The sequence below is a fragment of the Bison bison genome, unplaced genomic scaffold (assembly GCF_000754665.1).
Source record: "Bison bison bison isolate TAMUID 2011002044 unplaced genomic scaffold, Bison_UMD1.0 scf7180017864291, whole genome shotgun sequence".
Lineage (NCBI taxonomy): Eukaryota > Metazoa > Chordata > Mammalia > Artiodactyla > Bovidae > Bison > Bison bison.
The window spans coordinates 2,425,655-2,435,100 of NW_011494863.1; the positions used below are offsets into that span (position 1 = coordinate 2,425,655).

The 9,446-nt window shown below is 35.2% G+C and overlaps 1 pseudogene; it reads right to left on the reverse strand.

Annotated features, from left to right (window-relative positions):
• Positions 1 to 7,485: 7,485 nt before the first annotated feature.
• Positions 7,486 to 8,118, reverse strand: LOC104996232 (annotated as a pseudogene).
• Between the last annotated feature and the right edge of the window lie 1,328 nt (positions 8,119 to 9,446).

Here is a 9,446-nt window from a genome sequence, read left to right on the forward strand (position 1 = left end):
CTTTACATTCACATCAGAAGTGTAAGAGAGTTCCACATGCTTCATATCGTCACCGATGCTTCCTATTGCCAGACTTTTAAATTTTAGCCACTGTAGTGGGTGTGTAGTACTCTATCATTGTGACTTTGTTTTCCTGTTGAATAAAGATAGTGAACATCTTTTCATGTGTTTATTAGCTATTTTTCCTTTTTTAAAAGATAAGTTAATTTTTGGTTGTGCTGGGTCTTTGTTGCTGTGCCCGAACTTTCTCTCCTTGTAGAGAGTGGACGCTACTCCAGCTGCAGTGTGGGCTTCTCCTTGCAGTGGATTCTCTGGTTGCAGAGCACGGGCTCTTGGTCTCACAGGCTTCAGTAGTTGCAGCACAGGGGCTCATTAGTTGTGGCTCGCAGACCCTAGAGCATGCGGGCTTCAGTTGTTGAGACACATGGGCTCTAGAGCTTGAGCTCAGTAGTTGTGGCACACGGGCTTAGTTGCTGCACGGTATGTAGAATCCTCCCAGAACAGGGATCGAACCCGTGTCTCCCGCATTAGCAGGTGGACTCCCACCCACTGTGCCACCAGGGAAGTCCCTTTATTAGCTATTTGCATGTTTTCTTCTTGAAGACTGGATCTTTTGTTCATCACTATCTGAGTTGTCTTCTTAAAATTGAGTTATGAAAGTTTTCAAAAATATATTCTGTATCTGAGTTTTTTAGCACATGTTTTGTGGTTATTGTGACTTGTCTTAAAGGCTGACTTTTCATTTTCTTAGTATCTTTTGAAGAGTCAAAGTTATAATTTTGGTAAAACCCAGTTTATCAATTTCTTTCTTTTATAATTGTATTACTTATGTTCTGTTTAAGAAGTCTTTGGCTGTTGAAAGTTCTTATCATTTTCTCCTGTATTTTCCTCCAGAAATTTTATAGTTTTATCATTTATAGTTTGGTCTACAATTCATTTCATGTTTATGCTTGTATATGGTGTGAAGTAAGAGTAAAGTTTCATGTTTTTCCCAAGGGATAGTGAGTTGTCCCTTTGAAAACTTTTGCTGAGAACACTATCAGTTCCCCATTAAATAATCTTGGCACCTTCCTTAAAAATCATTTGACCATAGATTTCTGGAATCTCTTGTTCTAATGCATATATATTTGTAGCATTGTAATAAAGCCTTGAAATCAGGTAGTATTGTCCAATTTTGTTTTCCTTTTCAAAATTGTTTTTGCTATTCTAGATATTTTAATTTTATATAATAAATTTTGTTATCATCCTGTCACTTTTAAAAAAAAAGCTTCTGGATTTTGATTAGGGTTTCATTGAATCTATAGCTTCAATTTGGGAAAAAGTAGCTATTAAATTTTTCAATCCATGAACATGAAATGTCTCTTAAGAATTCTTTCGTATTTCTAAGCAGTATTTTGTGTTTTTCAGTGTGCAGATCATCTTATGTTCTGTTTTTTTTTTATTGAATTATAGATGATTTATAATGTTGTGCCAATCTCTGCTATACAGGAAAGTGGCTGTTATACACACATATGCATTCTTTTTTATACTCTTTTGGGATAAACCATAATGGAAATTGGATATAGTTTCCTGTACTACACAGTAGGACCTTGTTTATCTATTTTAAATGTAATAGTTTGCACCTACCAATTGCAAACTCCTAATCCATCCCTCTCCCTCCTCCCATCCCCCTTGGCAACCACAAGTCTGATCTCTATGTCTGTGAGTCTGTTTCTGTTTTGTAGATAGGTTCATTTGTGCCATATTTTAGGTTCCACATAGAAGTGATATCATATGATATCATCCTTCTGACTTACTTCACTTAGTATGGTAATCTCTAGTTGCATTCATGTTGCTGAAAATGGTATTATTTCTTTTTATGGCTGAGTAGTATTCCATTGTATATACGTACCACATCTTTATCCATTCATCTATCAGTACATATTTAGGTTATTTCCATGTTTTGGCCTTTGTGAATAGTGCTGCTATGAATATAAGGATACATGTGTCATTTTAAATGGTGGTATTTCCCTGGTGGCTCAGATGCTAAAGAATCTGCCTGTAATGTGGGAGATCTGGGTTTGATCCCTGGGTTGGAAAGATCTCGTGAAGAAAGAAATGGCAATCCACTCCAGTATTCTTGCCTGGAGAATTCCATGGATAAAGGAGCCTGGTGGGCTGTAGTCCATGGTGGTCACAGAGAGTCCAACACGACTGTGCAACTTTCACTTTGTCTGGATATATGCTGATGGGTGGGATTGCTGGATCATATGGTAATTCTATTTTTAGTTCTCTGAGAAACATCAATACTGTTTTCCATAGTGGCTGCACCAAGTTACATTCCTACCAACAGTATAGGAGGGTTCCCTTTTCTCCTCACCCTCTCCAGCATGTGTTATTTGTAGACTTTTAAATGATGGCCGTTCCGACTGGTGTGATGTGTGGTACCTTATTTGTAGTTTTGATTTGCATTTCTCTATTAGTCACATTGAGCATCTTTTCACGTGCCTACTGACCATCTGTATATCTTCTTTGAAGAAATGTCTATTTTTTTTCATTGGGGTTTCTGTTTTTTGTTGTTAAGTTGTATGAGCTGTTTGTACATTTTGGCAATTAAGCACTTGTCAATTGTATCATTTGCAAGTATCTTCTCCCATTCCATAGGTGTGTTTTTTTTTTTTTTTTTTATGGTTTCCCTTGCTATGCAAAAGCGTTTAAGTTTGATTAAGTCCCATTTGTTTATTGTTGTTTTGGAAGACAGACCTAAGAAAACATTGGTATGATTTATGTCAGAGAATGCCTATGCTCTTTTCTAGTTTTATGGTGTCATGTCTTATGTTTAAGTCTTTAAGTCACTTTAAGTTTATTTTTGTGCCTGATGTGAGGGTGTGTTCTAACTTCATTGATTTTACATGCAGTTTTCCAACTTTCCCGGTACCACTTGCTAAAGAGACTGTCTTTTTTCCTGTTTTATATTCTTGCCTCCTTTGTTGAAAACTGTATATGTGTGTGTTTATTTCTGGTCTCTCTTTTCTGTTCCACATGTCTATTTTTGTACCAATACCACACTCTTTTGATTACTGTAACTTTGTAGTATGGTCTGAAGTTGAGGAAGGTCATGCCTCCTGCTTTGTTTTTACCTCAGGTCTGCTTTGGCAGTTCTGGGTCTTTTATGGTTCCATTTAGGTTTGGGATTATTTTTTCTAGTTCTGTGGAAAATGTCATGGATAAGTTGATAGGGGTCACATTAAATCGGTAGACTGATTTGGAGAGTATTGCCATTTTAACAATATTAATTATGCCAATCTAAGAGAATGGGTTGTCTTTCCATTTCTTTGAATCCTTTTTAATTTCCTTTATTAATGTTTTATAGTTCTCAGTGTTTAAGTCTTTTGCTTCCTTGGTCACATTTATTCCTAGGTTTTATTTTTGGTATTCTAAAAAGTTTTTTTTACATTCCTTATCTGGTATTTCATCATTAGTGTAAAGAAATGCAGCTGATTTCTGAATGTCAATCATCATCTTATGTTTTGATAAATTCATTGCTTAGCATTTAATGTTTTCTGTAAATGGCATTTTAAAATTTCATTTTCTAATTAATAATTGCTGTATACAGAATTATAGTTAATTTTTGTGTATTGACCTTCAGTCCTGAGTGCTCAATAAGTGGCCTAATTAGATCTACAATTTTTTTGGTAGATTCTTTAGGTTTCTCTGCATATACAATATGTTTTCTGCAAATAAAGACAAAGCGAGGATGTCTACTTGTACTTGCTCTATTGCATTGATTAATACTTTGAGGACAAAATTAAATATAAATGGTGGGAGTGGAAATCCTTGTTTTGGTTCTGATCTTTTCTGAGGAAAAGCATTTACTCTTTCCTCATTATAACTCCATGAACCTAGATTGAGGAAGTTCCCTCTATTTCTAGTTTGTTGAGAGTTTATCATTGAGTGTTAAATTTTTGTCAAATTTTTTCATCTGTTGAACTGATCATATAACTTTTCTATTTAACTCTGTTTAATATTGATTTTGAATGTTTAATATTGTTTTAATATGTTTAATCATATATCAATTGAATGCATTAATATTAATAAAATATAAATATATTAATCACATATTGATTTTGAATGTTTAATCAACTTTGCATTTTTAGAATATACTCAACTTGGTCATCATAGTCTAGTCTTTTCTTGATTGCTGGACTCAATATAGTAATACTATGTATATTTTTTCATGAATGTTTATGAAATATACTGATCTGTAGTTTACTCATAATTTCTTTGTCTGATTTTTTTAGGGTAACAATTTTTGGTTTCATTGATTTTTTATTCTTTATATGTTCATTTCATTAATTTCTACTCATCTTTATTATTTCCTATTTTTTATTTAGTTTAACTGCTTAAGGTTGTAGCTAGAATCATTGGCTTTTCTTTTTTAAAAAATATAAGTATTTAAATAAATTTTCTCTGATCTTTAGCTGCAGCCTACTGATTTTGGATTTGACATTTCCATTATAGTTCAGTTCATAATATTTTATAATACATCCTGCAGTTTCTTATTTGACCCATGATTTATTTAAAAGTGTGTGGTTTAATTTCCAAGTATTTTGCTGCTGCTGCTGCTGCTGCTAAGTTGCTTCAGTCGCGTCCCACTCTTTGCAACCCCATGGACTGCAGCCTACCAGGCTCCTCTGTCCATGGGATTTTCCAGGCAAGAGTACTGGAGTGGGTTGCCATTGCCTTCTCCGTCCAAGTATTTTAGGATTGCCCAAATAACTTTTCATCATCAATTTATTCTATGTTGATTGATCTTCCTTGAACACTTGAAAACAGTGTGTATTCTGCTGTTAGTTATCTGGGTCAAATTGGTTGATTGTGTCATTCAGGCCTTCTGTATCTTTACTGATTTTTGTGTACTCTATCACTGACAGAGGAGAGATGAAATCTCTAACTAAAAATATAGATTTCTCTTTCTCTGTTCAAGTATATCAGTTTTGATTCATTTGTTGTTTCATCTATTAAGCTGTATTATTTGGTACATATACTTTTCTTAACATTTTATTTATTTATTGGACATGCAGCATGTGGGATCTGAGTTCCCCAACCAGGGATTGAACCCATGCCACCTCCATTGGAAGCTCAGAGTCTTAACCACTGGACCACCAGGGAAGTCCCAAGTACATGTACTTTTAAAAGCTTTTATTTAAAAATCATTATAGACTCACAGGAAGTTGCAAAGACAGTACAGAGGTCCCAAGTATTCATCACCCAGCTTCCTCTAATAGTATCTTTCTTTTTAGTTTATCAAAGCCAGGAAATTAACATTGCTATAATCTACAGACCTTATTCAAATTTCAGCAATTTTTACATGTACTCATTTGTGTATGTATACGTATAGTTCTATGCAAATTTATCATCTGCATGCATTTATGTAACTACCACCACAATCAAATACAGAATTATTCCATCACTGCAAAGAACTGCCTCATATTGCCCTAACCCCCAGTGACAACTAATCAGTTTACCATTCCTATAATTTTGTCATTCTATATATACCATTATATAAATGGTAGCATATACTATGTAACATTTTGAGATTAACTTTTTTTTTTACCTCAACATAATGCTCTTAAGATCTTTCAGTGTTGTTGCAGGTATCAAAATCAATGTTTCTTTTTACTGCTGAGTAATACCCCATTAGGGATAAACCACAGTTAACTTTGCCTCTTGGAAGACATCTACGTTGTTTCCAATTGGGGGTTATTACAAATAAAGCTGCTATGAACATTGTGTACAAGTTTTTGTGATATGTTGTATTTCTGTAGCTTATATGCCCAGAAGTGCAATTGCTGTATCAAATGGTAAGCCTATGGTTAGTTTCCAGAGGATTTGACCATTAGAGTCCCAACAGCAATTTATAAGAGATCCAGGTTTCCCTGTATTTTTTTATCAGCATTTGATGTTGTCACTGTTTTTCTATTTTATCTGTTTTAATAAGTGTATGATATTTCTTGGTTTTAATTTCTGTATTGGCTAATAATATTTAATCTTTTCATATGCATATTTGCCATCAGTTTAGTGAGAAGCCTGTTTTTGTGTTTTGCCAATTTTCTATTTGGATATTTTTATTACTGTTGAATTTTGAGAATTATTTTTATATTCTAGATATGAACTTTTGTCAGATACATGATTTGGAAATAGTGTCTTCCAGCCTATAGCTTATTTTTTCATCTTCTTCCTAGTCTCTTCCTAAAGCAAAAGTTTGAAATTTTAATGATGTGCAATTTATCTTATGGATCATGCTTTTGGTGTCATATCTAAGAACTGTTCACATACCCTAAGTCCTGAAGATTTTTTTCTCCTATGTTTTCCTCTAACATAGGCATTTAGGTATTTATACAAGAAATGAAAAACATATTCTGTCTTTTAGATTGAAAATCCATTCTTTTCTTTTTTCGGTCAAGCTATGTGGTTTCTGGGATCTTAGTTCCCCAAACAGGGATGGAACCCATACCCGCTTCAGTGGAAGCATGGAATCCTAACCCCTGGACCACCAGGGAATTGCTGAGAGTCAGTTTTTTAAACTATGGATGACCATTGGTCTCAGTACCATTTGTTGAAAAGACTACATTGAATCGCTTGCGCCTTTGTCAAAGAACACTTGACCTTGGGACTTTCCTGGGATCCAGTGCTTTCACCACTGTGGCCCAGGTTCAATCCCTGGTCAGGAACTAAGATCTCACAAGCCTCGGAGCCAAAACAAAAACAAACCACTTGGCCAAACAAAGTTGAAGGGAGGGTTATGCTGGGATTTAAGAAAGCTGTCTTTTATTCCTCAGGAAATGGAAGAATGAAAGAGTTGGTAGGAACCATGTTAAGACCACAGAGGAGGCAGGCAGCCTTAGTGTGAAGTTACACCATGAAGAATACCACTGTATGTTAAATAGAGGAAGGAAAGAAATTGGTCTTTGTGACGTATTTATGCCTCTGGATCAAACTAATCATGACACCTACTTACTCCTGGACTTGAGTTATGTGAGCCAATAAATCTTTATGGCTTAAAAAAAAAAATTGGCCTTACTTTTGTAGGTCTGTTTCTCAGTTCTCTATTTCGTTTCATTGAACTGTGTGTCTTGATTACTGTCACTATTTTATAAGTCTTAAAGTGGGTTAGATTAATTTCTCCAACTTCTTTTTCAAGATTGTTTTAGCTATTCTAGGGCCCGTGCCTTTACATATAATTTTGGGATATGCTTGTCTATGTTACAAAAAACATTTGCTTGTATTTTGATAGGAGTCACAACTTAAAGTGGGGGGAACTGACATCTTTACTGAGTCTTCCAGTCCATAAATACTGTGTGTCTTTCTCTCCATTTGTTTACTCTGATTTCTTTCATCAGTGTTTTTTTTTTTTTTCCTCAAATCAAGAGTTTTTATTGTCTCTTTGAAACATCACAACTGAGTCCATAGAACCATCTATCTTGTTGTTTCTGCAGCAGGATCACTGAGATCTTATTCATCAGCCTACTGAACTGTTCCTTTTTCAGAAACATAGATACCATCCAAAAATTTTCTGATATCCTTGTTTTTAACTGTGGTGGCTTGCTGAATCAAAGCAGCTGAATTTGACACAAGTTCAATGTCATTTCCTTCAAGAATCAACTCATCTTTCTGGGCTTGAGATACTGAACCGGCAACCCCTGGCCTCATTCGAACCCTGCGTATGTATTTTTCACCCCAAAAATTTCGGATTTCCACAAGAGAACCATTCTCCTGAATAACAACGTTGATGGGGAAGTGGGCATACACTGACCTCATCTTGTAACGGAAACCCAGTGTAACACCCTTGATCATGTTCTGTACGTGACTACAGATTGTGCGAACAGTGGCCAGTTCCTTTCTGTTTCCCCACCATTTGTCAACACGGAGCCTCTTCTTTTTCTTTCCAAGGAGACTGAGTTCTACATTGATGTGATTGAAGTCCCTCCGCAGGGTGCCTCTGGGGCCCTTCACAATAACTGTCCGTCCCTTCAAGTTAATGTCGACATTTTCTGGGATGTCGACAGTCTGGTTGCTGAGAATGGTCTTCGTTCTCGCAGTAGATGCGGCAAAGAGCTCATCAGTGTTTAAAAAGTTTCAGCCTACAAGTTCTGTGCATATTCTGTTAGTTATTCCTAAGAATTTTACTTTTTGAATAGTTGTTAACTGGTGTCAGGTTTTTAATTTCAGTTCCACGTGTTCAATGATAGTATATAGAAATAGAATACATTTTTATATGTTGATCTTGTATCCTACAGCCTTGCTGAAGTCACTTTCTGGTTCTAGGAGTTTTCTTGTAGATTCTTTGGAATTTTCCTATGTAGACAATCATATTATCTGCAAGAAGCACAGTATTACTTCTTTGTTTCCATCTGTATGTCTTTTCTTTCTTTTTCTAGCCTACTGCACTGTCTATCTAGAACTTCTAGTATGTTAAAAAATAATGACAGACATCTTTGTCTTACCGGGGGGAATTTTGCCTTTTAAGTATAGTATTTGTTTTAGGTTTGTGTGGTTGCTCTTTATTACTCTAGGAAGAGCTCCCCTATTCCTTGCTTTCTTGGGGTGTTTTTTCCCATAAACGGGTATTAAATTTTGTCACATGCTTTTTCTGCATCAGTGTGTATGATCATGTGGTTTTTCTTCTTTGGCCTATTGATAAAGTGAATTACATTAACTCAAATATTGACTCAGCCTTGCATCCCTGAAATAAACTCCACTTGGTCATGAAGTGTAGTTCTTTTGACATATTGCTGAATTCTATTTGCTAATAATTTTTAAAGAGTTTTTGTACCTGTATTCATGAGGAGTATTGTTTTGTAGTTTTCTCTTTTTGTGCTTTCTTTGTTTGCTTTTGATATCAGGGTAATAGTTACTTCATTAAAGGAAATGGAGAGTGTTTTCTGTTTTCTCAGAGACTGGGCAGAATTCATGTCCACTCTTCTTTAAAAATTTGGTAGAATTTTAGTGTGGGTTACTTAAAGTGACTCAGACTTCATGCAAATGAGAGAAGAGTTTTCATTGAAATACTTGGATTTCAGGGTCTGGATGGTTAGGAAATTAGGGAAAATCATATGCAGACCTCATAGCATGCTCAAGTGTGCCTGCTTTGAGCAGAGATTTGGTTTGCGTGTGTGTGTGTGGCTAAGAGGAAAACAGAAAAGTCAGACAATATGCCCATTAAACTATTATATCTATTGTATATTGATTATATGGTTTTCCTCATACTTGGAGAGAAACTGCTAAAGACCTGTTTTTCCCCAACTTCTAGTTATCATTCTTGTCCATAAGTGTCATTTCTGATGTCAATGACTTCAAAAGGTCATTTATTTTATCTGAATGAAAATAGTGGCATTAAGATTGTGGAAATTATGTAAAACCTGAAATAGTGTCTAATAGCAGCTGAGGATTGTAAAGCACCTTGA